Raw genomic sequence first — 5,060 nt, 5'->3', positions numbered from 1 at the left:
AAACCGAATTTATTTGATGTCTTTATAAGCTATTTATGAATTTGCATTTTCTTATAAACAGTAGTTATATAAGGATTTTGAACACTATGACCCCTTTTTTGCTAGACCTGTACGAGTCTTCCTTCCTCACAAATAATAATAATAAAATTTATTAAAACCCATCTTAGCGGTGACCAACAGACAATTTGTCCGCAGCACCTGGAGGAACGCGGTTCACTAGTTGAAAAAAAAGCTGATCTAGGAAAACGTACTTACCGTTTCCGAAAACTCTAGATTTTCAGCGTCAGTACATTTTGTACATTGGTTTATAAAACAGTACTTACTCGACCGATATAATTATCGAAATCATAGGTGTTTCTCCAAAATAGGGGCACGGTGGTTCAGTGATAACGCAAGTAGGGTATGAATGTATGTTTTAGGACACTTTCCCCCCCTTCAACCCCCTAACTGTCAAAAAATTATGAAGCCGCCACTAGCCATTACACTTTAACACAGAGGGATAACCCAAAGTGAGATTGAATATGCTTTCATGACATTTAAAATCATAAAAACTTACATCTAAAATATTCCAATGGGATCCTACACAAAATATATTTACTGCATCTTAATCTCCAGTTTCTAAGCTTTCATTTGACACTTGAATCATTAAAATCCGTCAAAAATTAACTTTAAAAAGCCGATGAGAAGGAATATAACAAATGTAGCATTTACTGGAATAGGTGATCTGTCACTGATTCATTTGAACGATTTCAGTACCAGCACAGGACCGTCCAATTCGATTATCTTTCCTCCACCTCACACAACATACATTTATATATACATTAGCCTCTTCCTTCAACACAACTTCTAGCTAGCAGTCGAGAGGGCGCTCTATCTGACGTAGTCTCCTCGAAGGAGAATACATCATACATGACGTCATTGAATCCATGACGAAATATCTCTTGAGTCTCTTTCTCTCTTTCCTTCCCATCAACACTCAGCGATACCAGAATATCAGAACTAAATCCTGTTGCAAGACAAAAAAGAAAAAAAAGTCAGTGTTTCCAACTCGATATTTTTTCGGAACGTTCCAGGATTTTAATTTTTCAAGATATCGCTTTAAAACATATAGGGATGAATTCACCCCATTACTAATAAATATGATAATTGTTAAAAGTGAGTTGGCAACACTGGCAGCCTCACCCCCAAATAACGTTAAAATTCAATAGCTCGGCTCCTAATTAACCGATTTCAAAAATTGAAACGGCAAATGAATACTAATAACATAACCAATTTTATAAAATGCATAAATGGTTGCATAATCCTCAGGATATGTCCCCCTTTTTCAATATCTCTACAAAATTTCATCAAATCGAAAAAATAAAAAATACTACCATAATCATAATAAATTCTAAGACTTTTTTAAAGAATAACATTTTCCCGAAAACTTAAAAATAAACCCGTAAAAAATTCCCGAAATTTCGAATTTGTTATAACATCATCAAATATTAACCGATTTTCAAACTTCAAACGGCAATCAATAGGCAAATAAATTTAATATCTATCGAATGTTTTGTAGGTTGCATAACTCTAAGGATATACTTATAAAAACTCAAATAAATCCCTTATTTATACATGTATCTTTAAAATTTAAATGACATGTTCTGTATATCCAAAGGTCTTAGTTTTTTATAGTCTTAATACTATAAAAACACTTATACACTTAAACATACTTAAAATTACAAGTTCGGATATTGATAATGAAACCATAAAAACACTTATACACTTAAAACATACTTAAAATTACAAGTTTTATTTTTGTTATTTTTTGGATTCATTTCTAAAGTAAAACTGATGTATTTTATAACCATTATATAAATCTTCAAACCCTCATACTTAACAAACAGCTTATACTTTTTCAAATCTTTCAACACTTGCTCAGTTTCATCATTATATCTTTGTGGCAATAACGTCTTATATTTCTCATCTAAATGTACTAAAACTCTTTGACCATAACGCTGTGTTTGAATCAATTTCCATAATGTTATCTCGTACGCTTTACCTTTTTCTAACTCATCTATGCGAAGGAATCTCAATGCTTTAACGTCATTTTTTATTCAAATAAGTAGCCATAGTTTATTTATTATAAGGAAAATGTTCGTTTTATGAAAATATTCATAAAACCAATCCTCATTTACATACAGAAAATTTACATAAAATCTACATAGAGAACTCAACAGTTGGATAATTATCTTTTAGACTAGCGTATTTGATTTTTATTCCATCTTTAACGATCTCATCAATCATTTTATCTGTTAAGTGTTTTGTAAATCTAGGTGGAAGAAAAACCTTAAACTCCTCACACTCAACTAAAATGCTCTTTCCAAACTTAGTTTTAATCTTTTCCATTTTCACAATCTTATATTCTGTATTTAATTCTAATTCTCTTAATCCAATAACTTGTTTTTGCTCAAGACTTCCAAGTTTATTTAAAAGCTCAATATGACTCGACATCGTATTTATTATATAGAAAATCAATGAACACTCTTCAATTTTTATCTTCACAAAAATATTTAATCATTTTTATCAATTCCGTTTATGGAAAAACTTCCATAAAACAATATAAACACACATTTAACTATCTAAAACTCTTCTACTACTTTCTCATTCTTAGGATCATATGTGAAGTTCTTTTGTCCAATTAAAATCGCATAACATATAGTATTAGCAGCCACAGCTTCTGCAAAGTCTACTACAATCTTTATGTTTGTTCTCTCATTTACCGATACATTCTTCCTCTTACTACAATTAATCACATACATTGGTCTATTATCTATAAACTCTTTAGGATCATAGTACATTTCGGTATTGCCACATGTTATTCTCTTAAATGCTGTATAATCTTCGTACATCTTAAAATAATCCCTGTTAGCAATATCTAAGTTTCTTGATGCTTTTGGAAATACCTCATTCCTTCCATTCTTAAGATAGATATTCTTTACCTTACAATGATCAAACTTACTTGCATCTGCTGTTTATTTACCACTTCTATCAGTTTGGAACATTACAACTACGAAATCAGGCTTATCAAATTGTCTAGAATTAAATTGAGTAGTAACATCAAACTCCAAGAAAGAACCTACAACAGTCTTTTGAACACATTGATAAGTATGGAATGAAAACATGATTTTAGGTTCTTTAAGAATATTCAACTTCAACTTGTTTTCATAATTAGATTCGTATTCAACAATAGGCATTCTTATCTCCATACTTTTTATTGTTATTTTTCCATCATGAGGAGCTGCTGCACCTGCTCCTGATCCAGTCCATTTGTACAAGACATCGTTATTGTTGTTAGCTTTTGTAAATGTTATTCTCAATCCACCTTTCCACATAACCTCTTTATAATCACTTAAAAAGCCTGGAATTAATCTTAATGGGTACAAAACGCTAAAGTCCTTTCTTAGACCAAGTTTATCATCTGTTTCAAATCATGCTTGTTTTAAATATTCAACTTCTGGTTTGGAAATCTTTAATGTTCCAATAGCTGTAGATGTTATTCCAGGTAGTTCAATCTTATCTATAACAACTCCATGCTTTCTAACCTCAATTTGAGAAAAGAAGAATGGTAAGAAGTTATCTACAAGTTTTATAGTATCGTTTGCACCAAATGTTCCTCCAACTGATGCACCAACAACTTCAAAAGTCATATGACAATCTGCTTTGTGTGGATGTATAAAGCCATCCCCCACATCGAAATCAAACTCAATATCTTTGTTAGCTTCATTCAAATTATTAAATGTTCTTGTGTTAGCTTTAAAGCTCTGTAACTCGTAACTCTCAACACTATCCATTTATTATAAAGAAAATCTTAAAACAACGCTTTTATGGGATATACCCATAAAAGAATCATACATAGTAACATTTAAAAACTTATAATTCCCATCCTAACTTAACCTTAGCATTCATAGCAGTACCAACTCCAAAAGCAGCTAATCGTTCACCAATTGACGCATCACTACTAAATGCTCTTTTCCATGCTTTAGTTTCTAGTTCCTTATCTGCAATATGTCTTGACTCTGTATCTTTATTGTCTCTGTAGTATATATCGTGTTCTTTACAAGCCTCATCTAATGGGTTAATACCTTTATCACCTCTTTCTAATCTTTCTTGTAGCTTGGTTCCCGGACCACAGTACGAAAATCCTGGAATATGTAATTCAAATGGGAGTTTATTAATCAAATTATTTACTAATCCTTTTCCAAGCTTCTCATCATTCCAGAATCGTGGTGGTAATGTATTTAACATCTTAATCAAATAACCTATACCTTTTGGATCATTAGGAATAAATTGTGAAAGCTTATTATTAATCATACTCACTATACCTACTTTCTCATTATAAAAGTTATTATTACCAGCCTTTTCTTCTCCATCTATAACTATTAACCGATCAATTAACTTTCTCACATCATCCATCCATATATATTCTTTAGGTATCTCTGTATATTGTTTAATTCCTTCACCAGTCCTTTTAGGAGTTGGAGGTAAAGATGGTTTAATATAATTATCCCAAATAGGCTTGATAATATTAATGTACTTAGAACCTCTATTAGATGCTACTTTTTTATCTCGATTATATTTTTGGAAGGCTGCATCTGATTCTATTATTATTTCCTTGTACTGTTCAAAATCGTCATCGTCATAATCTTCAATGGTTTTATTAGTATTAATCGTTAACAATTCCCATAGACCTTCTGTTCCTTTATAAGTTTTACCATTAATTATCAAATCATCACCATTCACTTTAACTTCAGAATTTCCTATCTTATTTATTATTTTTCCATCTTCTTCTACAGTTCTTATTCCAAACACACTATCATTTCTTTTACTATAATATTTCGTTGCAATCTTACCAAATGATTGTGCTGTTGTTAAAGGCTCTACTCCTTCCACTTTGTCTTTAATTTGTTTTCTCATTTGTTTTATTTCTCCCGTTATAGGCGTATCACTACTACTTGGAGAACTATCATAAGTTATCTTTTTAGGTGTTTCTAGTAGACTAGGATCTATTGAAGCCGTCT

Source organism: Thermobia domestica, chromosome 2 (assembly GCF_964235325.1).
Source record: "Thermobia domestica chromosome 2, izTheDome1.hap1.1, whole genome shotgun sequence".
In the NCBI taxonomy this organism is placed as follows: Eukaryota; Metazoa; Arthropoda; class Insecta; order Zygentoma; family Lepismatidae; genus Thermobia; species Thermobia domestica.
The sequence above is the reverse complement of the archived record's forward strand: the minus strand, read 5'-3'. Positions refer to the sequence as shown.